We start from the raw sequence: 27,339 nt of genomic DNA, 5'->3' as shown, positions 1-27,339 counted from the left end.
AAAATTTTCAACATTTTGGGAATTAATCTCAAATTGCAAGGCAAGTTGTTGGCAGCAAAATTTTCAACATTTTGAGTATGAATTTCATATTGCAAGGCAAGTTGCTGGCAGTTGAAAACCAATAGTTTTGGACATTTTCAATGCACATGGGGGTCCGCCAATGTGTAAAAACGATTTTTTTTTTCAATTTTATGGTAGTGAGTGTTATATTAAAAGGCAAGTTTTTGTCAGATGAAAATCGATAATTTAGGACTTTCTGAATGCACAAGGGGGTTCAAAACGAATTTTTTTCAACTTTATGGGAGTGAGTGTTATATTGAAAGGCAAGTTTTTGTCCGATGAAAATCAATAATTTTGGACATTTTCAATGCAAAAGGGGTAGTTAGTTTTATATTGAAAAGCTAGTTGTAGACAGTTGTAAATCAATAGTTTAGGACATTTTCAATGCACATGGCGATTCGTCGATGAATCAAAATAGAAATTTTTTCAACTTCATGGGAGTGAGTTTTAATGATAAGTTGTTAGTACATGGTACATGAGTTTTGGGCATTTTCAATGCAAAGGGGGTCCGCCAATGTGTCAAAACGAAAAAAAAATCAACTTTATGGGAATGAGTTTTATATCGAACGGCAAGTTGTTGGCAGATCTAAATCAATAGTTTTGGACATTCTCAATGCACATGTGGGTCCGTCGATGAATAAAAATAGGAAAATTTTCAACTTTATGGGTGTTGCTACAGGAACAACACAAACGGCAACACTGATTGACAAATCCCGTGGACAGTGACCTGTCCTTTGGCCTGTCAGACGAAAACGAAATGTTGGCAGAAGATAGAGCAGCGTAGTGCCTGCTGCATAGGCAACTGTATCGAAAAATCATATTTATAAATTACAGTGAATTTAAAACTAATTCCTAGCTGTTGTTTAGCTCCCCAACGGTTTAATTTATAAGAATACTATTGAATTATAATATATTAATCATCCTAATAGAAGAAAAAGAAATAATCGGCTACTGAAGGCCAGAGAAAACACATGGTTTATTGAAATTGTACTTTGTAAGTTAACCTATATACTTTATTTTCTTCAACTTTCCTAATCAAACCTGTATTTACAGTTTGAAGCTTTTTGAATAGTTGCTCTCAAAATAGTGTCCTTTGTTCTACCCGAACAATGGGAGTGAGTTTTATATTGAAGGGTAAGTTGTTAGCAGATGAAAATTAATTGGCTTAGTGCCGCATAGTGAGAGTATCCCAAACTAATCTGTCACCATCGGACAGTCCTTGACAGCTCGAGCAACTTTGCTGAAGACATCACCCTTCTAAATTACCGTCTTTAGAAGATATTGAAATAAACAGATGTTTGCTAACTAGCTCCGCCTAGTGGGTGATATGTAATTCTATTATTACATTATCAAACAGCCCTTGTCGTCCTCAGAAACTTTACAGAAAGCATCATTTTCCTAAATTATTAAACTTTCGTGACAAAACATCACCTAACATGTACTGGAAGTAGTATTCTCCCTAGCAGCGCCTAGTGGCTGAATTCTGAAATTATCTATTCGCCTTCGGGCAACACTCGACCCGCTGATAAATATTGCCGACGACACTACACTTTTAAATTATCATGATCTCGAGATAAAGAATTTGAAAAATAGTACATGCCTAGGGGCAGATCACTTGTGATGCATTTTTAAAAATCAGCTAAATTAAATGCATTTCTTTTCATCAAAATAGAAATTCGTAATGTATTTTGCGTTGCGTGCAATGTATTTTGCGTTGCGTGTAAGACGGCAAAACCCTACAAAAAACTAGCCCTACATTCAAGAAAACGTCAAACAAAGTGAATCAGCGTAGGATGTTTGTTAAACAAACTTTTCTGCGAGTGAGTGCAAAGTTGATGCAAAAATGGAAATTAAATGCATTTTTTCTAATTTGATGCAAATTTGTTATACACTTCTAGAGTGATCTGCCCCAGGTATATGCTCACTTTAATTTGAAGACAGTACCCCGCTAAGAGACCATCCATAAATGACGTAGTATTGTGTGAGTGATTTTTAACACCCCCGTTCCCCATCGCAGCATTTCGTCACAAACCTCCAAATGACCCCCCCTCCCCCCTGGTAATTTCGTAGCTTGACGGTAACCCTCTCCCCTTGTCCTCGCAAAAAAATTAAAAAAATATGTTAGATGAAACGGGTAAGATTGTCGTGACATCAGGTCAACCCCAAAGATCTTAGTACGAAGGTACGCAAAGAGTGTGCACACGGAAAAATAAAACAACCCGCAGAATAAGTTCTTTTAGCTTAAATTTAGGTAGTTTTGAGTTTTGCGTCGCTTTCGCACTAATTAGTGTTGTCAAAAACAAAGAGAGAGAGATTCAACTCAGTCGAGGCATTCCATGGAATAAGGTACTTTTGAGTTCTTTGAGGTATACTCAAAATTAGGTAGATTCAACCTAAATTTAGGCATATTTAACTCAAGGTTGAGTATAAAAACCTGTCAATGAGTTGTGGTTTTTGCTGTGATTAAAGGGAAACTACCTTCAACACAGTTTACCTAATTTACCTTATTCCACAATACATACTCAACTTTTGGTAGTTTTTCGTATCCGTGCAGAGTTTGAAGCCAGAAAAAGTCTACCTATCGAGCAAAATTAGAATCCAGCTTTGCTGTACAGGTATCAGAGACGGATTCCAATTGTGCTCGATAGGCAGACTTTTTTTGACTTCCTTCACTCTTTGCGCAACTGTTCTCTATTAACTGTGGTCAACCCCTATTCCCCTTTCAAAAAGCTACGTAGCCTCTTACCCCCTGCCGTCACACATCATCACAAAATACAAAACTCCCCCCTCCTCCATATAATGCTACGTCATTTATGAATGGTCCCTAAACATTATCGTTATTGAAGCACAATATGCAGATGATAATTAAATCAAAACAAACACCAATCAATATTCTCTGTTACACCAAGTTTAAAGTTTAGGAAACGGGTCACGGGATTTTGCACGGAATTTGGCCAGGGGAAAACCTAAAGCTCTGCCACTCTAAACAAATACCAACAATATCAAAATAGCGCCGAATTTTAAACCATAACGTTTTTTTCGGTTTGACAAAAAATTCTGAATCAGTTTCGCGTACGGCGTATTTTGCTATCCTTAATGAGCAAAGTATGTTTGTCAAACTTCTCCATCAACGAGTTTGACAAACTTCTCCATCATCAAGTTTGACAAACTTCTCCTTCAACAAGTTTGACAAACCGCAGCGTTACGCTGTTTGAAGTTTTGACAAACTTTGACACTGTTTGACAAATCGACAAATAATCGCCTTGACAAACACGAATAAAAAGTTTGGCAAACTGTGTTTGATCAAATATTTGAAGAGCCAGTACACAGCAGTTCAAATTTATTTCGCGAAATATATCAAATATTTGACGTTATGACAAAGTGTACTGGTAGCTTTAAACAATTGATGAAATTTTGTGACAGATTCTGACAAATTTTGAACCATTTCTGAAGTCACTTTGTGTGAAAAACTAATGTAAGTAATTTGAAGCAAAGCTGCTATTATCTCTTGATACTTCTCATTGGATTTCAAAATATTGGTAAATATGAACGGAAAACTACGCAATAGTAGCCAACATTGAGCCGCTGACTGACTTAGACTATTATTTTTCCTTCTCAAATTAAGTTTGGCGAGGTTTGCAGATGGCTTGTCTCTAATCTCAGTATCACCGTATTCAAATTTGTCAATTAACTGATTTATACGATTTTCAGTAATTATTTTGTCTCGAAACACTGCTGCTTGTAAATTTTTTTAAGAACCATCGGAACCACACCTTCCAAGAGGTCGTGCATAGGATCTAGCGAGCGGCTTGATGACCGCTGAAATAGTTAAGCATATGGAGAGCACAACTAGTTTTTATTCCGTATAGACTTGATGGTATTTGAGATTCTTCACATGCCATTAGAGAATTTTGAACTTTTTCAATAGTTCTAAGGGGAAATTTATCACTGAAATCTCCTGATATCAACTCATTTCTACTTATTTCGCAAATCCTGCAAAACATATTAGCAGATGGTCCCAACATGCCGTATATCGATATATGTATCCCCGAGTACGTGAACAAGCACTGCCCGTAAAGTCCAGATTTATTTATTTATTTTCGTCAAGCATATGTAGACTACATAGAATGGTTTTACAATATTTACTTATATACTATACATTATTTCTACGGCTTAGTTCAGATTTGATTTGTTTTCTAGACATGGAAAGGTCAATTATTACACAATTTTCATTATAATGACGCATCATTCTATTGATGGGGCTATTTTTAACATAGTTTGTCCTAAAAGATTGTTCTTGGAATAAATTACGAGTTCTTAGTTGTCGGCTAGGTACATAAAATTTTATTTGCGAAAGTAATGATGCGGATTGCACACGTTGAGAAATAATGTCGTTGATAAAGTAAAGCATGGCAAATTCGCGGCGTTCTTTGAGTGTTTGTATATTAATGAGCATGCAACGTGCTTTATACGATGGAAGGGGAAATGTCGTCCAGTTTAGTTTACGAAGCGCGTACAAAATAAATTGTTTTTGGACTGATTCAATGCGTTCTTCGTACAGGACAGTGTATAGGTTCCATACTATGCTGCAATGTTCCAAAATTGGCCTGACATATGTATTGTATAATGATTTTATTGTGTAAGGGTCTTCAAAATTGTAGGTGAAACGTTTAATAAAGCCCAGCATACTATTTGCTTTATTTATTATTGTATTATAATGTTCAACAAATGTGAGCTTGGAGTCTAAGATTACGCCTAAATCTCGTATAATTTTGCATTTTTCTACAAGTTGATTGCCTAAGTGTATGTCTATGGGAACATTTGAAATTTTTCTGCTGAAGGTTATTGAGTTGCATTTCTTTACATTAAGTTGGAGTAGACTTTTGCTACACCAAGTGTGGAATATATTTATTTCGTTTTGGAATATTTCAGTGTCTTTGACATTTCTTATTTCCATGAAAAGTTTCATGTCATCTGCATATATAAGCACTTTAAGATGTTTGAGTATAAAGGTAATGTCATTAACGTACAAAATAAAAAGAAGAGGGCCTAAGTGGGAACCCTGGGGTACGCCAGAGGTGACAGAAATTGGTTCCGAGAGTATATTCTGAAAGCGAACTGTTTGTTAACGTTTCGTTAAATATGATTCGAGCCATTTCAATAGTTTATTTTCTATGCCATATTTTTGCAGTTTGAAGAGTAATAAAGGTATGTCAATACGGTCGAATGCTTTACTAAAGTCAGTGTAGAGTGTTTCCACATGGTTGCCATTGTCCATTGCATTTACAGTAAATGTTACAAATGTTACGGACTCTGTTTTAACTGGAACTCCTTCATTTGATTCTAATCGCGAAGGTCATTAATTAAAGGTTGTAGCACTGTTTTGTACCTAGCAGAGCCGCAAAAAAATAAATGCGCTGTATCAATAGGTTTTCGATTAACAAAGAGAAGACCGGAGCAAGTTGATACACGTCATTTCATTCGGCAGTTTTGTGTGTTTAAGTCAGAGCCTAAAAAATTGACATCCCCACGTGAGCTTGAAAGAGAAACGAAATTCTATTCATGCCCGCCGGGATGAATGGCATATTCGGTTTGTTTCCCCTCGTCATTAATTCTTTTGGTACAGCACATTCATGTTCGGTTCCAGAAGCAAACTAAATTTTGTTTCGTTACTGGCTATGAGAGGGATTAACGAACAAAAGTGCTCCTGACATAGATTACGCAGTAGACTTATGCTGAAATATGTGAAAGATGCCAACTTCTGCCATCAAACTGTCCATATAATAACAAATGAATGCTTTGGTTGATGAATGAATGTATACTTCATCTGCACTCAGTGATGCAAATTTTCATTTTCAAATGCCAACTTTCAGTTCAATTCACCCCAGCAATGATTCAAATTCAAAGCCTCCCTCAATCATACACGTTCAAGTTGGCGGGATTTTCATGGCTAAAGCTAAGTATGCACCTCTTGCGAAATGAAATTTCCTATACAAAACCTATGCATAAAAACGTCGCGAAATGCTCGCGAAAAAAATTTTCGTTTCCATTTCGTAAGCGGTACGCAGCTCTCGCGAAAACGATAACGAAAAATGTAGTTAGCCGAGATACGGTTCGACAAACGATAAGTTTCATAATACTTCCGCGAGATAGGGCTGCTTTCTATGCGCTGTCACCAAGGCAAACTTTTTCCTTGCGAAATAATGGTCAATGGTATTATTTCGCACGGAGGCTCGCGAAATTTTGACAGGTTGCAATGAAAAAATATAAAAAAACACAAGATTAGTAATTTTTTGTATTTTTTTTCATCGCGACCTGTCAAAATTTTGTAGTTTTGAGAATCAATATTTTGAATTTGAATGGTAAGTTTTAAAATATTATTAGAATTGTGATTGTTTCTAATAATTATTATTATTTACAGCACACCCGAACAAAGCAGCCACAAGAGCAGCATTTTTCGTCAGCAGCCATCTATCTACTTGATAAGTTTTCATCAACAACAACCAGATGCTACAAATCAGCTCAACTTGACTCAACATCCTGGATCTGTTGGCCAACCAACATTAAATCGATACAACCGTAGCAGTACCAACAACTCCAAATCCAGCAGCTGCCAACAATCTCTCAAAAAAGAACCACAGCAATTACAGCGCAGAACCAACAAAGCAACAAGAGCTTTTTTTACGAATAATGGACCCAACGGACACACTTTATCGGCACATTCTGTCGTAAAACTTGCCTGCCACTATTCTTACCAGCGGTTACCTTCCTGATGTAGAGAAATCAGAGTCAAACACAAACGTCATATTACTGCCTTGGCTCCTACCAGTTGCTTGCATGAAAATATCGCTGCCTCCACAGTGCTCGTGATTCCATCCCAGCAGCAGCTAGCAACCACAATTCCAGTGCTTATCGCCAGCAACATCAGAAAATTAAGATTTCCCCCAGACCATGACCATCATCCGACAGATCGGTAGCAACAACGTTCAACTGACGGTAGAACCTGGCCAGCAACCGCAACTAGTGCAATCAATCCAAGCCAATCAGGGCCAAATGTAGAAGACCATTGGTCAACCGCAAAAAAAAGATACATCAACAGCACCTTCAAACACAGTAGCAGCAGCATACTGTACTGTACCACGCCGCGTGCAGGAGGACTTTTTTTATTCAGTTGGTGCAGCAAGGTGAGTCATTTTTACTACCTTTTTTAGTTTCGAAGGATCAGTACCGTGTTCAGTACATTGTAATGTAATACCCTATTCTTCTTTCAAAAGCTCGCGTTCACTCATTCACGGATATTTTTCATCATAATTTTTTTCAGATCGAACAGCAACCATAGCGGATACACATCACCGAACACCAGCAACATAATGCCATGGTAACCACCCAGCAGCAGAACACGGTGATAATGGGCCAACAGTAAATACAACATCAAGATCCTCGGAAAGGACTTTCCCTTTCGGTATGTGTTTAACAGTAGCTTCTCTCCTCCAAGCATTCCTTTGCATATTTAGATGTCCTTGTCAATTTACAGAACAAAAAAATGGAAGCATACTCTACACGCGCGACATATTCAATCGGGCCAACCGTGTGACTCGTTTGGAAAAAAGCGCTCATCATCGGTTTCATGGCAGCGAAGTGAGCAGACAAAAGAAGGCGTTTTTTCCGAAAGGTCGCTCTGGGCAAAAGTTCAGCCAATTGCAAGGAATAAACCACCGGAGTGACAGTATCCGTGCTGTTTAGGACCTTTTTCCATATATTGTAGCTTTTGAATTTTAATACCCGGTCGAAACGATGGCAAGTGCTGCCGATAACTGGGTCAAAAAGGCGGAGGGAGGATCAGGAAATTTCTGCACTCGGTAAGTGTTTTTTTTTTCATAACCAACTAACCTATTTTTAGAGCGATAATTTTTCCATAGGTTTTGAGTTTTTCTTTTCAATACAAATAGGTTATCGATCTGAGTATCCCTAAGGATAAGGAACCAGAGCCGGCGGCTGACAGCCCAAAGAAAGAGAATGCGGAAAAACCTTCTAGTTCACCGCCAGTAGAACCAGCGATCAAATTACTCCCGTAGAAACGGCTGCACCTGCAGTTTTGTTTTCGGTAGCTACAGAAATTAAGACTTTAGCAGCTCCTGAAGAAAAAAAAGCTGCTAGCGAAAATGGAGAAACAGCTTCCTCCACGGAAGATGCAGAGGCATTCAAGTAAGTCGAAATCTGGAGAAAAATTTGATTAGGACATAAGTAACATTGAGAGCCTCTCTCTGTTTACTTTCTGTTTCGATTATTACGTCTTTATAACACTTTACACTAATTTTCCAGTACATATCGAAAGCCGATAGTTTTTACTAGAATATTAGGCAAAGAGTTGAGTACTAAATATTGAAACGACCGAGTAATTAACAGAAGAGAAACACCTCAAAAAGAATCGCATTGTTACTTACGTCCTATTCAAATTTTTCTCCAGAAATATTTAATATCAGCTTTAAAATTATCCATGATTCATCTTTTAGCCCGGCGGATGCAAGTTTGCTAATTAAACTTATTCGCAAAGGTCTAGTAGAATCAAAGCTGGATCTAGGGGTGAAGGATCCTTCTTCGCCGCTATACTTGGTTAAAACTTTCGAAGCTTTGCACATGAATTCAGAACTGCTTCAGGGAGTCTATGCTATGGGTTTCAACGCTCCTTCCAAGATTCAGAAGACGGCTCAACCTACTCTGTTGGCCGATCCGCCACAGAACATAATCGCCCAGAGTTGGTCGGGAACAAGAAAAACCACTGCCTTCGTGCTGGCAATGCTCAATCGAGTCGATCCGTTGAAAAACTATCCGCAGGTGATTTGCCTTTCCCCACGTATGAACTGGCAATTCAGAAGGGGAAAGTAGCTGCAAAACGGCAAAGTTTTGTGCGGAAATCGAACTTGGTTAAACCGTTCGCGGTGAGAAGATCGTCAAAGGGGCGAAGCTGACTAATCATATCATCATCGGAACAGCCGGGCGTTCGACCTTAAGAAGATTGCAATTTTCGTGCCGGACGAGGCGGGCGTTATGATCGCTGTTCTTTTTAGCCACGTACGAGCGGGAGGTGATGGGATTCGCCCAGTACATCGTAACCAATCCGATCATGATTCTTCTGGTGCGGGAGCAAGAATCACTCGATAACACCAAACACTACTACGTCAAATGCCGCAACCAGGACGAGAAATATCAAGCAATTTCAAACATGTACGGTGTGATTACCGTCGGACAAGCGATCATTTTCTGTCATATGATGTATAGGACAGTTGTAAACTCCAAGTAAACTTATTTTCGGCATTGTTAATCGATCGAAACAGGCACGCAAAACGGCCGGTTGGACCAGGATAATCACTCAGTAGCGGTACTGTCCGGTGATCTAACGGCGGAGCAACGGTTGGCCGTTCTGGATCGATCCCGAGCCGGACTAAAGAAGGTATTGATTGCAACGAACGTTTTGTCTAGGGGTAAGTTCCACCACTTGATTCTGGCTGCAGCACCAGGTTACGGAGAGATTCTTCCGCCTTAGGTATCGATGTTGAACAGGTGACCATTGTCATCAACTTCGACCTGCCGATGGATTAGCAGGGACGAGCCGATTGCGAAAGGTATCTACATCGAATTAGACGCACCGGTAGATTCGGTAAGTGTGACTCATTCTTGTGATCCTATAGATTGTATTTCTTCCCACTTCTTTAACAGAACGGAATCACCATCAACCTAGTGGGCAGTGATCGAAGCATGATGATTTGCAGATCAATCGAAAAACACTTCCGGAAAAAGATTCAGTTGCTAGACGCGGAGAACTCGGACGAAATTGAAAAGATCGCACCGTAAAGTGTTTTCGACCAGCTACTGGTGAAAGGCATAGGAGCTTTTTTGGGTCATACTTGTTTTGATTCTGAATTTATAATTTTATTAATTTTTTTTTCTTCCTTGACCTGACATATGTAACCAACAGGGTATCGTAAGCTAATAAATTTACAATTACAATTACAATTTATCTCTACCCAGTTCTATCCAAACATTTGAAAAGGGCCTAACTGCAAAATGTAACAAACTGAAATTTCATGTTTTCCATTAACAAATATCTACCCGAGCACGTACATAACGCAACATTTGATCATGAAGAATTTTGATAGCGATTTTACAACAATTAATAAAAGGGCCTAATTGATTTTTATGACCGAACTGATTATGAAAGGACCTAACTGATTGAAAAGTGCCTAACTAGCAATACACTCGTTTTAAATGGATTATAACGTATTATTGTATTATGACTGACTGTAAAAGGCTTATAACATCTTTTCCATAATTTACATACAGGGTCAATCTGACCATCAAATTAGAATTCAGTTAATTCGTCTAACTTTCGGTGTAATATCAGACTTGAACAGCATTTTTTGTGTGAGGTATTCTGCCGCTAGAAGCAAAACTGTCCCATGTGCCATGGGAATCCCTATACACATGGGACAATTATGCTTCTTGTGGCAGTAATACAAGTAGTAGCAATATGCGCAATTCCTTAAACCTCTCTAGTGTTTCATGCAATAAGAATTACCACGAATTACTTATGGCAATAAATTTGAATTACGATTCTCACAATTGTTATACCAAAAATAGGTTTGTATCCGTACTGATTATTGGTAGCATTCCCTGAGACCTCCAGAACATTTAGTAGTAGCCATTGTTATCATAATCGATTTTTAACGTCAGCCAAAGTTTAAAGCCTAGGGTTTGGTTCGACCTGAAACCGATTGAGTCGAAGTCGGTTGTTATATTTGCGTTATATTTCCGGATTCCGAAGCGTGTTTCGAAAGGTAGTTTCCCCGAGACTTGTGAAAGCGGTAAAGACGGCCAAGGCAATCAGATTTGCTTCTTAATGGTCAAACGCCGATTAAGAGTTACGATTCGGACAATTACAATAGATTTGGTTTGAGCGAATTTCGATCATTTCCCTGGGTCTTCTGGAACCGGTAGAAGCAGCCAATTTAGATAGAAAATGGCCAGCCAATGATTTAAATTTCCGATTGCAGGAATTGTGCTGTCTAAATTGGTCAGACTGAACTTCCCCGAGACATCCGGAACCGTCACAAATAAGCATTATGATTAATCATGCTCGAAATATGATTCACGCTGAGTACGTCACTTCCCTGAGAGCTTCATGAATGGCAAACAGGTTTACAATTGTTACCGATTTCATACACATCCGTGATGAATTAATAAAATACATTATTTAAAACATTTAAATGACAACAGAAATATAAAAAAGAAATAAACAAACAACAGCTGATGTCGTTTTCCAGTTATCAAAAGCGACATCTAACAGCAAACACACAGACTAGTTTTCGCGAGCAAATGTCAAAATTCCGCACGGAAGAAGGAAAAATATTTCGCGACCTCATTTCGCAAGAGGTGTATACTAAGCTTAAACCGGTCATTATTTCAAAGTGATACTTTTTCATTCACCAACCAAAGTTACCCTCTAAGAACGGTTGGTTTCAAAATCGTCCAATGAAGGACGCTCGTTGGACCAATTTGGACAACGTCCAAATAACCGTTCAACGAACGTCCATCGTTGGACCCGTGTTGAACGATTTTGAAACAATTTTTTGGACGTCTCAGTGGGTATCATCTGCTCTGCAGAGGCCACACTGAAAAAAATCGAAACGGTAAAACCATATGCAATTAAACATCACTTCCATCTGCGTTCTCATGTCAAAAAGAAAAAGAAATTATTTCCCTTTGAATTTCACATGAAAATCCATTAAAAAGCATTTCATGTGGCGTTTCAAATTAAATTCAAACAAATTCCACGTGAATACGACATATTTATCCATTGAATGTTAATTGCCATGCTATTGAGTCTTAAAGTATAAACTTTACATATGACTTTCGCATGAAAAACATGTAGTGCATTTCTACATGTAAAACAATTGATTTCACCGATTCTGCTGCCTATGAAATCTATAAGTAAAACAATGTGAAATTGACGTGGAATTCACGATTCACGTTCATTTGAAAATTTTAGTCATATTTCTTATGATGTTGATGTGCTTTTCACACCATGGTCGCATGAATTTCATTTGAAAACCGTATTTCCCACGCTCGAATGGATATTCAAGTGGCAACCGTGTGCGTTTGATGTGTTTGTGGATTGAAATAATTCAATAGATTTCCAAATGATGTTAACGTGTTAAGTTTTTTCAGTGCAGGTTAAGTTGAATGTTGACATTTTCATGCGTTCCTTCGTGTCATCTTGTAGAACTTAATATCCCAGTAGAGATATATCCACAGGGTCAATGAAATTGAAAATTAATAGGAAATGATTGAGCAGCTCGGCTGTTTGAATGAATGAATGACACGAACAACTGCAAATTGAACATAGTAGGACATGATTTGAGATGTGTTCCTGTTGAAAATTTGCAGCTCGGTCTGCACTCAAGCAGACTAACAGACGAGGGCGTGACCAACGACACGACTAGACACTGCATTCCAAAACTGTATCACAAATATGACTACCCCTCAGTGACTCAGGTAACTGGTACTGTCAAATTTGATGTTTGATCAGAAAATCCATGAAACTAGCAACATCAGTGAATATAATGTTATTTTTTTTTCAAATAGCCTATAGTAACCATCGCAACGCTTGGTTACACAGGGAAAACCAATGTAACAACAACAAAACAAACTATTAGTTCTGACAGAGCCTCGAAAATCTTCCTGTGCAGCACAGTTCATCGCTTGAAATTGTCACCTGATAGGCAATTCCTCATTGAGGGTGCTCTTCGTAAAATGCCCTGCCACATAATCAGGATGTGCTACAAATTGGGGAACGAAATATTCGAGCAGGTGTCCTGGGAAGTGCTGTGCCGAAAGTGTCATGTATAACCGATAGGAAATGATAGTTGGATCAGGAGTGTTGCTCCATTTCTCGGAGGTATCCTTATGCAGGCACTGGAACCGCCGGAAAGTATACAAAGTAGTACGGTCGATTTTCATCACCTTGTGCTGGTTTCATGCGATTGATGATTTAGCTTGAGTTTCCACGATAAAGTTCGCTATTTGGCAAAGAAACGGTTCCAAGTCGCTTTAGTCATGTATGTGACCAATTTACTAGCACGGGCATCTTGTGTTTCCACGTGAGTTTGTTGAATATTTAACAAAAAGATTATTAAATAAAAGACATTTGAATCGACAGAATCAGTTTCAAGGATCTGCCCCTGCCATTGGTTTTTTTTTCACGGCGATTAAAGTGAACAATGTTTTACGCAATGAATCCCTGTAGGACTGTAAAACTCGGTCCAATACATTGGCCGTTGGTTACGGAGAGAATATATAAACAGTTATTAGTTACTGAAGAAACTGGGATAAACAGATTTCCCCTGCTACTGTTTTTATTTGAGACTGAAACTGAGTCTGTTGTTACCCCAATAGCTGAAAAAGATTAAGTTTCGACTCAACAAAAATCACAATAAGAACACCAAAGCTTCACCAGGATATTGAATCAAGTTATAGTATCGAAAATTTGCCTGAATCGCTGTCCAGTTTCCCGGCAAAACCGAAAAGAAACCCTGTATTCTGAGCAGTATGGGAAAAAGTTATGTTGTCAAACGGTCGGGAAAGAGAAGGATAACAAGGAAAACTTTAAAAAAGTGGAAAATAAACCACGAAAGTACGATGTAAATTTGTGATGTTATAATGATGTCGGAGAATAACCCTTATTCTTGCTTACGACGAATGGGAGATTCGTTCGAAAGTGGCTTGTATTCCCGTTTACAGCAGCAAAATCAAATGGGTTTACTATTAATTCGATTAGCTTTCAAACGAATCTCCCATTCGTCCCAAACAAGAATAAGGGTAATACCAACGACACGACAAGACATACAATTTCTTCAAATGTCTGTGACACGAGACATACAAAAATCGTAAAAAGAACAACCGAAGTCTCTGAATACGTCTACGATGGCTGCTGGAGTAAGAATTGCACGTAAAATTTCTTGTACGGCACGGCGCATTGGAATCGACCATTGTATCTCGGATGAAGATTTCGAAAGTACATTGCTAGTCTGAATTTGAATCCGGATCACCAGCTAGGATAACGCTACCAGTCGTATCACGTAGAGCATTACGTTGATTGATCAAGGCCAGAGAAGGCAGACAAAGGCACAAATTCATCCTTATCGAAAATTTTATAAATTGTAGTTTGTTTCTTCTTCTATTCCGTTGATTATGTTGGACAAAATAGTAAAATTACACCAAAGTGTGCGTGAGTAAAGAAAGCTATTTATGGATATTTTTTTGTTGGTTAAATACAGATTTGCTCACTCTTATAAAAATTGATGCAGGATTGGTTTTTGGATCCGAGTCAGAGTAGGTTCGCTCTCATATTTACAAAAATGAAGGCTTATAACTACTAGAGGTCACATGTCGCTGTTAACACTGATAATTCATCATCTCGCTTCTACATATGCTAGGCCCATTAGTTTGACACATATTGCCCCGGGTACACACATGTCAAAGTAATGGGATACAATATGCTAGAGCGAGACCACATGTTTCAGTCCGCGAATACATGGAGACAGTAGCGCTTTGCTTTGCTAGTAGTTATAATCTCTTTTTTGGACGAATTTACCCCGATTCGAATACAAAAACGAAAACAGTATAAAACGACGTAATATGCCATGCCTCGGGGAAACTGCTCAAAGAACTGGGAAACTAGAAATTCAGTATTGCACAGGGTGTATTATTTGGTCCTTGCATGCTGGTCATAACGGTCAGCACGTGCTGGACTATTTTTCATATTGTCCTGAAATCGAAGGTTTTAGTAGAAAGTAATTCATTTAAGTTTAAAACGCTTACTTCGCTGAGGATTTCCGAAAAGACGTTTATAATTTCATTAACTAGACATCTCGATATAATTTGTGGTTTCTGAAGTCTTAGTTTCTGTAATCGCTTCCGATGGTCTAGCATTCCCGTAGTTCTAGCATTCCCGTGAGCATACAGAGTGCTAGTGGTAGAACGGCGTCGATACTGCCCTGAAAACGAATCGATTAATCGATTAATAGTCACCGACATTGCGACGATTCGATCTGAAGCGTAACCTGGTCGCTGAACGGGGTGTTCGTGAGCGGCTCCAGGAGTGGGTCTTGGACTGCCGTGGTGATTTAGTATAGTCACGAGTAGTCGAACGATCGCGGGTTGTCTTCCTCGGTGTTTTGGATCGGGCATGGTGGTCGAGGTCATGGCTCGGCTGTAGATATTCCTATGAGTTTACAGCTCACGAGAGCGCGAATGTGGAATCCCGGGTAAAATGACTTCCGGGTATAATGACTTCGCCCTCCACTCGTAACATCTGTCGTCCGGATGGAAATTACCCCGACCTCATTTGTCACGCCCTTGCCGGTAGATAGTTCGACGCGAGCACAACGACCGCAGATTGTTTTTCCAGCACCACGCACCGAATCATCTGCGTCATGGGCATCTTCAAATTCTACAAATGAAAACCCGGGTGGATTCCGAGCAACCCAAACGTTTCTTATCGTACCGTAATAAGAAAAGGCATCCTCAATCTCTTACTTGCTGGATCCAACAAAACTTTTCCGGGTTCGCATTCGATTCTTGCGGTAAGCGAAACAGAATGTTTTCTTTCCTAGCTGTTACGGATTTTTGTTGCTAGGGTATGCAAATAAACATTAAGAAAATTGAGGCAGTGTTGCGTGAAAAATTCATATTTCACCACTACTGAGGGGTCGCTCAATGTACTGGTAACTGGCAGCTAATTTCGTGAACACTTTTTCTTCGGAATTTTTCATGAAGTTTCAGGTCGTGTCGTTGGCGTGACACTCTTTTATAAAAATATTTCACATGATTTTATATTTTTTATATCCCCTTATATTTATTTATAATTGTCTATAAAAGTTATAACTGTATTCGAAGTGTTGAAAGTTCGAAAAAAAATTCGAAGAAACGTTACCATAGTTACGCGTGTGATTACAAACAATGAAAAATTGGTGTTGCAAGAAATGGTAAGTACCCAAATATTTACATATAAATCTGGCTGGTTCTGATTAGTATCCGGCTCCAGCGACACAACTGGTACTAATTAGAATAGGTTGTGTTATTTGTGCCATGTGAGCCAGAAAGACTTACGTCTCCAAATAGATGTATTAACACCGATAGTGATTCAACCATCCCAACCGAAACAGCCACTATGTCAGCGCCAGTCACCAATATTTCACAGCAGCAGCAGCAAATTGAGACTTTCCACCATCCGGTCTGTTGCAATAACGTTCTAACGACGGTTCTGCCACAGGGTTTGACGTTAATTCAGCAACCGCAACTAGATGACCATTGGCTGATAGCAGCAGCAACAACCACAAAATAGAATTATCATCACCCAGATTCTGCAACAGTAGATAAAGCAACGCCAAACAATAGCAAGGTGCTTTTTCTTTCGGTAAGTTTCACCCATAAATGTCTTCACCATTTCATTTTAATATTCAAATGACTTTACCGATCTACAGAACAAACATTCGATGCATGCGCAAATAGGCCAATCGTGTGTTATCCTCGGTTTTCTGGCACGCAATAAGGAAAATCCGCGGCCTAATCTGTCACCAAAAGGCTGAACGAGAGCCAGGTAATGTCACAAACTAGTTCAAATTAATCAATCCGTTCTGATTTTGCATTTGCTTCTTTTGTACAGGAATATGGTATAGTTCTCCAGGCTCCTGGTGAAATCGCAGATTCCGGCAGTGAAAGGAATTTAATGAACATTGAAAAAAAAGTGTCGTAAAATGGTATAGTTGTTAATGATATGAAGAAATTAGTGGAAATGATTTGAAGCAAAAGCCGATGACGGCAATTATGAAATTCCGCAAAGGGGCTTCGATATGTTTACAAGAATCCCAGTTTATCTTTAATCATTTTTTAACTAAAAAAAAACATTTATTTGAAACATGGCTTCCAAAATGCATTTAATGCCTTGTGTCGAAAGAATAATTCTCCCTGATTTGTAACTATTGTTCGTAGTACTCTCGACTTGAACATTGGAGCCTCCACCAAAGGACGCATCACCGCCTGTTCCAGTGCAGCAATTTCATCCAAATCGAAATCGTCTTCCTCGTCATCAATGCTGATGCATTCGGTCATTTGGGGATTTTGATTCTCTTTTTGACTGTTGCTTGCTTTCTCGCTCATAAGATCAATTTCCACGAAGCTGTTAACTCCGACAAATAATTCATCGTCGTCTTCATCACCCCAAAGATGGAGCAACATCATTTTCCATTTGAACTAGCGATTGTAGGTGTTGCCTTACGTGAACATATGCCAGTACTAATTTAATTTAATCGAATGTAACATGTGGGATGCATTGATTTTTAATATCAGTTAGCTAGATGCCATACAGAGCGGATGGAAGATGCGATTTGATGTGTTCAAACAAGCTACGATCGATATCCACCCGGTCCAGCAGAAAAGAAAGCCATGATTGATTGCCACATATAAATGGCTAGCAATCGATGTCTCTAACAAGCCTCGAAACTTGGTAGTATCCGCCACTGAGCGACCCTCTAACCAGAGGTTCAAATTTGTTTGCTGGGTTGGTGACAACTTACTTTTCGTCAATGGGCTCTGCTTCAGAGCCCGCTGCATAACAGACCATCACTGCTGTTACTGTTACCGGGTAAGAAGTTTAGTTTTTGTTGAATGCAGGATAGAAATTCTTTGCCAAATTTTTGAATCTTAATATCAGAGAACCCATCTAACTTGGCATGATTCATTTCCTCCAAATGCAGCGGTCCAATAGTAGCCATCTGGTGAAGGGCTTGATTCGAAGCAATCGTGTAGGGCATACATTCGTACGCGGTGGCCAGTTCGGATCGCTTTTTCAAGACAATCTTTACCATATCCTGAATAAAGTCCTGCTTTAACACAACTGATTGCTCCAGCATACGAGAACTTCCACTGACAGGTGGTGGTAGTAACTTTGGGAGCGCTTTTGGCTGGCTTTGAAATTCCGATGTTGTATCATACAGTGGTTGCGCACGAACCTGCGAATAAAAGTAAACTATTCACTTGTATTCCATTATTGAAAAAAAAAATCATTCTCTTTCTAGCAAAACGGTCAACGCTTTCTACCAGTCCTCACCTCGTGACTTCCCGAGACCGTGTAAGGGATTTTCAAGTAATGATCACAGTTTCTTGCTTTCGGAACCGCGCAGCAATGCGATCGGCAGCGCTATACCTGTACCACCATTGAAGGGTTCCATAGCTTTCAACAAATGTTCCGTGCCTTTACTAAAATCATAATTGCCGCTCTCGTCGATCCACTATTATATTCTCGTAGTATCTCATGTGTTTTGAAATGAGCGCGACTTCAAAACATAATACACTTGGATGGTTGTCCATCCCGGCCAGCTCTACCGGCTTCCTGATAATAATTTTCTAAATCCTTCGACGCACTATAGTGAATGACCAGTCTAACATCCGGTTTGTCGATTCCCATTCTGGAAGCTATCGTAGCCACAATAATCCGAAAACGTTCTCGGACAAAGCCTCTGCCTCTGCTTGAACACAAGACACGCATAATACGGCTCACAATCAATCCGTTTACTTTTCAACAGCTCCACAGTCTCTTCCATTTGCTTCCGAGTCAGGCAGTAGATTATGATGCTGCCTTCAGTGTTTTTGCTAATGTTGCTCAAATTCAACGATAGAACCCTTGAGAGGTTTGTTCAACATTCTGGAAGAGTGGGAATATATTAAGCGTTTGAGAATTAGTATCATTGTTGTACGTACCTGCTGTCCCATAAGCAATTCGACATCGTTGATCGTTTCCGGATATCTTATTTTATGGCGGAGGTACAAATGAGTTTGATTTTTAAATTTTAGTTATACACGTCGTTTTCAATAATGTAAACAAATAAAAGGGACAACTCACATAAATTCACCGCACACTGAGAATAAGTTCGAAAACAAGTTCGAAAGATATAAAAGTATAAGCTGTCTATAAAATTATAATATTCTATAATCGTCTATAAATCTACAAAAACATTATAATTGTATAATAATTTATAAGTTATTGGAAGTGTCACGCCCCTTGCTAACAGACATAACAAGGGAATTCCCACAAAAACATCGAACCTACGATTTTCCCAGAACACTAGCTCTACTATGTTGAAGGGAACCTGAGATGTCTTTATGTCATGCGAGACTGGTGACAAGCAGCCATGGACAGAGTGAACTGGAGATGACTTCTTGATACGGCAAAGGACATAAAGAGTTTGTATTATCAAATTGTTCCGGTCAATCCTACCTAATTATTCTATCATCTTACCCGTACTGTTTGAGGACACCGTATTTGACCATCAACGCCAAATAAATACTATCCAATGATGAGTTTATTCGTGGATCAAAGTTTTCAATTTTGAAACAGATATTGGTCATTTTATTTTTGCTTTTGCGTGAACCGAGTGGGTTCAGATACTCTCCATCGTCAATGTGAATTGTGAGTCTCAAGCAATTCATGTGAAGTTGGAGTAAAGGATGGGTTCGAAAGTGCTCACCATCTTTGAACGTTTCAAGCGTATCATCTGTTCTCGTTGTTTCCTTTTCAACCATCGCTCTTGCCTTGGGGTTAGACATAATGAGTTGTAGTGTCTCTAGAATCGATATGTAGTGAAATACATCTTTCTTGACTTTCACTTTCGTAACGTATTTATGTCTTCGAAAAATGCGCTGAACTTTTTTCCCTCTTGAACGGTAGACTACGACACGTCGTAATATTTCGCGTTTTCCCAAAATAGTCTCTATCGGTTCCGGAACTGAACGGCCAGCTTTCCCAGACAAATATGCAATATTGTCAGCGGGAAACTTAACATCTCTAGTAAAGTCAGGAATTTGCAATTCATTGATAAATCCTACAGTATTCTTGTCTTCCAGCAACTTTTTCGTTGTTAGGAAAGATTTTATTTTTGTCATTGTATACTGCTGAATCCACTCTGATACGAAGACATATCCGAATGAAACGGGACTCTTATAGAAAAATGTATTTTCTATTTCTGGTTCTGAGCAATAATCGTTACTCGTTTGTGTTGGCTCTGTTGTCTGATGACTGTTGGATTGCAAGTCAAAATCTGGTAAAGGATGCTTTTTCAATATGTGAAGCTTAAAACTTTTGAAATACAAATAAATTGATCCACACAACGAACATTTAAATGGGGATTCTGCTTGTAAACTTGTTGGTATTTCATGACTCGTCACAAAATGATGCTTAAGTTCATCTATGTATCCTTCGATGAACAGGCCACAATCCTGAATGTGACATTTAAAACCTTTAAAAATATATAGTCGTTAAACAAAGATTAACGTGTGCGTAACTCGAGTAATCGTACGGGGACATGACAAAATCTCGTATGGGGCGGGCATAGCGTAGTTGGAAAATCGATTGCCTTGTACGTAGCTCAGCTGTGTTCAATTCCCAACTCCACACGTAGGGTTATAGATTTCTCTATCCCGAAAAATAGGCAAATGACCCTAAGGTTAAACCCTCTATAATCGAAAGAAAATGACCTTTATTGAATAGTGACACAATATAAGCGACGTGAGTGATACATAAATTGTGCATATAAAAAAACCCTAGGGGACCATCCATAAATGACGTAGCATTATATGGAGAGTGGGGAGTTTTGTATTTTGTGATGATGTGTGACGACAGGGGGTATGGGCCTATGGGGTCATGCTAGGAGCAGATCACTTGTGATGCATTTTAAAAAATCAGCGAAATTAAATGCATTTCTTTCCATCAAAATAGAAATTCAAAATGTATTTTGCGTTGCGTGCAATGCATTTTGCGTTACGTGTAAGACGTCAAAACCCTACAAAAAACTAACCCTATATTCAACACAACGTCGAGCAAAGTGGATCAGCGTAGGACGATCGTTAAACAAACTTTTGTGCGAGGGAGTGCAAAGTTGATGCAAACATGGAAATTAAATGCATTTTTTTCTAATTTGATGCAAATTTGTTATACATTCCTAGAGTGATCTGCCCCTAGGGGTTGTAAGTGTTGGCCAACCTCCGCCGTGAGCACTGCTGAGACTCCCTGAAATAAAGACCTCAGGGTCGGCACGCTTATCCTGGAGTTTCGCGGGTAGCAAGGAAATGCCCGATTAGTTGATGCAAATTCTACTTTTATTTTCCTCACTTTCACAAACTCTTTCTTCTATCTCTTCCACTTTCCACTTCTTAATTCTATCTGACCATTTTTTTTTGCTGCTTCACCACCTTATTCTCCTACTGTCGAACTCCCGTTCTCCTTTCCGCCGCGTCTACGGCCTTTGCCGTCCGCTGGACTGGGACCGATGATGGGGTGGCGATCTTCGGTGTCGTTGAGTTACACCAAGGGTGGTTGCGGCCTTGGTCCTCGGCTCATCGATGGCAAGCCGGAATCCCGGAACAATGGCGTGGCGTGATGAGCAGGTGTAGCGCCAACGTACTGCGCGTCGGTTATATTTTCAGCAAAAACAGCGGGGTCCTGTAGATAACAGAACACAAATCGTGTTTAAGTAACCTGACGGGCATTCTTGGTCTATTTTTGGGGAATGACATCATATTCGGACTTTACCTGTTGTCCACTCGATCTCTTCACGGTTTAAATTACACTTTTCCTATAGGTTTCAGCTGCACACTCTACTGTTCGACGCTTTCCGGGTAAGTGATCGGCTTTTCCCGTGAGAAGTTGATCGCAGCGAGCTAGAGCAAACTCGGTCATTCCCCTTTGGCCAAGTTCATTGTCCGCCGCGCAGCGAGCGATCCAATCAGGTTGATCGCCACCCCACCCGTTCCTTCGCCTACCACCATCCCTTTCCGTCGACGACCTCTGGTGGTGGGTTTTAAAAGCTATGGTGGCTGCATGCTGATGATAGTTGCTTTTCAAAGGTCTATCAACTGTGATTCGTAAAAGGTCGGTTCACAGTAAACACATCAAACAAACACAAACATTTCCTGCTTTATAATTTAAAAACTTATACGACAATTTAAAATACGCGGTAGTATCAACAATCTTCACGGAGGAGACTTCCGACGCTTACACTCTCCCCCAGCTCGGGTAAAAAAAAATTACGAAGTAACTTTTTTTTATCATTGCAAATTACACAACCACAACACCAATTACACGAGCCTGCTGAACCTTCACATCACATTACAAAAATTCACACGGACAGAATTACGTTCACTTACTGTAGCACATGAAATTTTTCATTCGCGACGTACTAGATTCAAACGGCCAAAACAGTGAAAACATCGTTGAGCATTGTTATCGAGTATCGGGGTTATACGGTTTCGTCGTCGGGATATCGTCGCTGTTGTGCTATCTTATGACAAACGCCATTTTGGGGTAAACTGAGTTAGATATGCAACATTACTAATCTGATAATTCTCTACAAAATAGCGTTTTCAGAATTTTGAAATTTTGCTTGGTTACTGAGGTATAGCGAAAAAAGTGATGAGAGATTGCCAGTTTTTTGCTTTAAATCACTGTATCTTGGGATTCGCTTAAGTAATGTAGAAGTTTTAGATGTTTTTATATGTAAAAATATCTGAGGAACACAATGGCATACAAATTTTCAATACATGTATTGCGAGAAATATGCAGTTTTACTTTTAAATTGGCAATATTTCATGTTTGGCAACACTATAGTTAAAAATTACTATTTTTTCTAGATTGCTTGCTCGATTTCCTTCAAAATGCATCTCATCGATTATTTCTAGGCCGAATAAAGCCGAAGATATTAATAAAAGTTAATAATTGATGCTTTTTTTTTCTATGGAAAGTTTTCCATGCACAATTATGATACGCCATACAAATTTTGTCATCAATACACGCCTACGACACGTGTGAGTGCGACTTTTGTTTACATTTATAGTGAAAACTCGCAACATAGTCATCCGAACTTCGTGGTATTTGAGAATTTAATACAGAATAGATAGAAGCATTAATTGTCTTCTTTGAATTGTTTTTACCATTTATAAGTTTCAAGATATTCAGTCTCAAACTTTAAAAATCGTTTTTCTCGAAATGTGCTAAATGGCGCTTGTCATAAGATAGCGACAACAGCGACGATATACCAACTCCTCCCTATTGCGCGACCACTGTCCTTACCGACCAACAATGTCTTTCGACTCCGGTCTCCAATAATCAAATATCCTAGTCGTAAGATTCAGTAACCTCGAACCAATGCAACGCAATTATTCAAAAAGAAAACAAATTTGTTCCAGTCCAGCGGGCGGCAAGGCCGTAGACGCGGCGGAAAGGAGAACGGGAGTTCGACAGTAGGAGAATAAGGTGGTGAAGCAGCAAAAAAAGGTCAGATAGAATTAAGAAGTGGAATGTAGAAGAGATAGAAGAAAGAGTTTGTGAAAGTGAGGAAAATAAAAGTAGAATTTGCATCAACTAATCGGGCATTTCCTTGCTACCCGCGAAACTCCAGGATAAGCGTGCCGACCCTGAGGTCTTTGTTTTAGGGAGTCTCAGCAGTGCTTACGGCTGGGGCTGGCCAACACTTTGGCGCCCAACATAAATTGACTTACCATCACTTTTGAGCGTACAGCTCGTAAAATTACTCGATTCACAGCCGATTGCTACGTGCGTCTCTGGGAAAACATCCTTGCTTTCACAAACATATTCTCATAGGTGGTGGAATTATTGAAACTTATATTGCTAGTGGAATTCTAATTTGCTACAGAGGGGTTCTGATGTCCAAAATTAAATGAAAATAGCGATTATTTAAAAAGACAGTTCATATTAAAATTTAGTACTAACGTATTTCTAGCGAAGTTTTTTTTATCAGTGTGTATAAAGTTCGGATGGAGCGATAACAAGACCTAGAAAATAATCTTTATTACTAGCATTTTGAGCAGTACCTTATTGGACGAAAAATTTGTTTTTTTATCTTGAAATTCTAAAAAAATTAATCAAAAAGAGATAAAATGGAACAACAATATCTTCTAGCACAATATCTCGCGTTGAATCCAGCGCACCTTTCTGTCGATGAACTCGACCATGAACTACAAATTCGTGGTGCAGATTTAATGAGCGAAACGCGTTGCATGCAAGAACGAACGCTGCGAGGTTTACTAAAAATAGAAAAAGTTAAACCTAATGCGAATCTCAGAAAATGTTGGACATCGTTGAAGGGAGAATTAAAATGTTGCCAGGTAAAGTTAAGCGAAATTAACAAGAAATTAGAAAGTAGAAGGGCGAAAAAAGCTCCAGAATAATTGTTCAAAAGCAGGTTAATTCATATTTTCTTCCGCATGGAGCGATTACAAGCATATGCGAATGAAGAGGAAGTGTTGAACAACATTGCGATGATTGCGGGAGAGTGCATAAAACTGTTGAATTTGTTTTTCTCAATCACATCTCCACTACAGGATGTGAGAGAAGCGGAAATGGCAATCGCGAATAAAAGTATGAATGTACTACGCGGAGAGAGTAATGTTAGAACTGGAACGGAATCAGGGAAAACGGGAGAGGATTTGACCGAGCAGATTGAGATAGATAGATTGAGTACTGAGCAGCAGGAAATTTTGAGTGATGGGAATGTAATAGAGCAACAGTGGGAGAAAGAACGTCAGCATAATGTTGACGACGAAGAAGGTGCAGTAGGTGATGAGATAGTGGGTGGTGTGAATAGCAGCGATAGAGTAAACCAGCTTACGGCGGAAAATGACCATTTGAAGGTAGTCGTAGAACAGTTGCTTCGTCGGATAGAAGCTCTAGAAAGGTTCAAAAGTTCCGTGAACCGTGTGGAGCGGGAAGCAGTGAAGGCTTCGAATAGTACTCGTGTGGAAAATAAATCAGTAGAGAGCGATATTGAAGTGGATAATCATGCTAACCCGCAAGACTTTGTGGAATGGATTAAGAAAAGGTGTGGTTCATTAGAAAGTGTAGATTGGAGACGTGATTGTTTGAAGTTGGTTAGTGAGGGAGTAGAGGAAAAGGAAAATAAAAGGGAAAATTCGAATGAATCGAGACCAAACAGCAACCAATTGCCAGTACACAAATGGGCTATCAGATACGATGGGATGGACAATGGTCGAAAATTGAATGAATTTTTGAAGGAAGTGGAGTTTAATGCGAGGTCGGAAGGGTTTACGGAGGCAGAGCTCTTTGTTTCTGCACACCATTTGTTTACAAGAAAAGCTAGAGGTTGGTTTATGGAGGTCAATGGGAACAATGAACTAGAGTCGTGGGAAAATCTAGTTAGAGAATTGAAAGGCGAATTTATACCTGTAGACATTGACTACCAACACGAACGTCTGGTGAATGCGCGAAGACAAGGGTCGAAGGAAAAATTTCAGGACTACTATCTGGATATGGTGAGGATTTTCCGTAATATGTCCAAGCCGTGGGATGAAAGCAGAAAATTTGACGTCTTGTTCAGGAACACTAGGGAAGATTGCAGAACGGCGATGCTGGTTGCCAACGTAACTTCAATAGCTAAAATGAGGGAGTTTGGAAAACGGTTTGATGCAATCAACTGGCAAATGTATCTGAGAAAGGAAAACAGATTTGGACCAAAGGGTCAAATTGAGGAAATTGGCGAACAACAGAAATCATTTCAGCGCAATGGGAATGGGTATAATAATCGGTTTCAAGGTGGACAAAAAGACAGTAATTACCAGGCAGGTCGAAACTTTAAACTATACTACAATAACGACAATAGGCATACCAACGAGTCGTCCGGAAATAAAGGAGTAGGAGGAGGGCAGAAGTCCTACCAAAAGCAGAGTTCGAAGCACGAGAATGTCGAGAAGTCAGGGAATAACAGGGAGGAACCAGAGCCAGGGTCGAGTGGTACGAACGCACTTCAGCGAAGAGGGTCATAGCTGGCGGGAATGTCCTCAGAAAAGACACACTTTTTGCGACAATTGCGGTTTCCCTAGATTTTATGCTAAAGACTGCCCAATCAAAAAACATGAAAAGGGCTGTTCAATGAGGCAGAGCAGTCATAGAGAGAGCTCCGAAAGACCTCAAACTGTAGTGCAGGAGGATCCATCAATTATTCTTGAGAGTTTAGGTTACTCACGAATATCTAGGTAAGGCAAAGAGGAGATTGCTTCGTTGCTCGTCAAGCTTAGTGGAGACGCCAGACCATTCACGAGAATTGAGCTAATGGGAATACCACTGATTGGATTGTTGGACAGTGGAGCAGCACGAACGGTTCTGGGTATAGGGGCGAGAAAGATAATAAAAGCATTGAAATTGAACTTACAACCAGCTTCAGTAAACTTGAAGACTGCTGCTGGGGATGATCTCGAGGTAGTGAGTTGTGCGGAAGTTCCGATCACGTTCAACGATACTACAAACATTTTACCAGTTTTGATTGCTCCAAAACTAAATCGTAGATGTGTACAAGGGTACGATTTTTGGCTGAAGTTTGGTATTCGCCCAACAATACGTGATCAAGCAGTAGAAGTGTTAGACGATGGAGTTCAAGAGGGTTGCGATGATGAGGAAGAAGTACTATCGGAAGAACAGAGGGAGCAGTTAGAGGAGGTTAAAAAGCTGTTTCTAGCTGCAGAGCCAGGAAGATGTGGGATGACACACTTGATAGAGCACACGATAGAGATGAGAGACGAATCTAAAATAGCAGATCCAGTCAGGAAAAATCCATACCCATGGAGCCCGGAAATTCAGCGTAAAAGCCATCAATCGGTGGATAATATGTTGCGAGCCGGGAGAGTGGAGCCGTCTGATTCAGACTGGGCACTTCCAGTAGTCCCCGTTGCCAAACGCGATAGTCAAGAAGTTCGACTATGCTTAGATGCTAGGAAGCTCAATGAGAGAACTAAGAGGGATGCTTACCCGTTACCCCACCAAAACCGTATATTAAGCCACCTTGGTCCTGTTAAGTATCTTTCCACAATAGATTTATTACAAGCATTTTTACAAATTCCGTTGAATGTAAACTCACGAAAATATACAGCATTTTCTGTACCAGGTAGAGGATTGTTTCACTTTACTCGACTCCCGTTCGGTTTAGTGAACAGCCCTGCTACGCTGAGTAAACTGATGGATCGTGTACTTAGCCATGGTGCGCTAGAACCGGCAATATTTGTCTATTTAGACGATATTGTGGTTGCTAGTCGAACATTTGATGAACACATAGCCAAGTTAAAGGATTTAGCGAAGCGTTTGCGAGAAGCGAATTTATGTATTAATGTATCGAAATCAAAATTTTGCTGCTACGAATTGCC

The 27,339-nt window shown here is 39.6% G+C and overlaps 1 long non-coding RNA gene and 1 pseudogene across 1 annotated transcript; one reads left to right on the top strand and one right to left on the bottom strand.

Annotated features, from left to right (window-relative positions):
• Positions 1 to 6,388: 6,388 nt before the first annotated feature.
• On the top strand, positions 6,389 to 10,346 carry LOC131678598 (uncharacterized). Its single transcript, XR_009303681.1, has 8 exons — positions 6,389 to 6,422; positions 6,482 to 7,244; positions 7,382 to 7,522; positions 7,595 to 7,919; positions 8,010 to 8,265; positions 8,574 to 9,542; positions 9,605 to 9,718; positions 9,778 to 10,346. It is a non-coding gene; the product is annotated as an uncharacterized LOC131678598 (long non-coding RNA).
• Positions 10,347 to 17,025: 6,679 nt separating this feature from the next.
• Positions 17,026 to 18,583, bottom strand: LOC131680390 (uncharacterized; annotated as a pseudogene).
• Between the last annotated feature and the right edge of the window lie 8,756 nt (positions 18,584 to 27,339).

This window comes from Topomyia yanbarensis, chromosome 2 (assembly GCF_030247195.1).
Source record: "Topomyia yanbarensis strain Yona2022 chromosome 2, ASM3024719v1, whole genome shotgun sequence".
Taxonomy (NCBI): Eukaryota; Metazoa; Arthropoda; class Insecta; order Diptera; family Culicidae; genus Topomyia; species Topomyia yanbarensis.
This window is presented reverse-complemented; position numbering and strand designations above follow the sequence as displayed.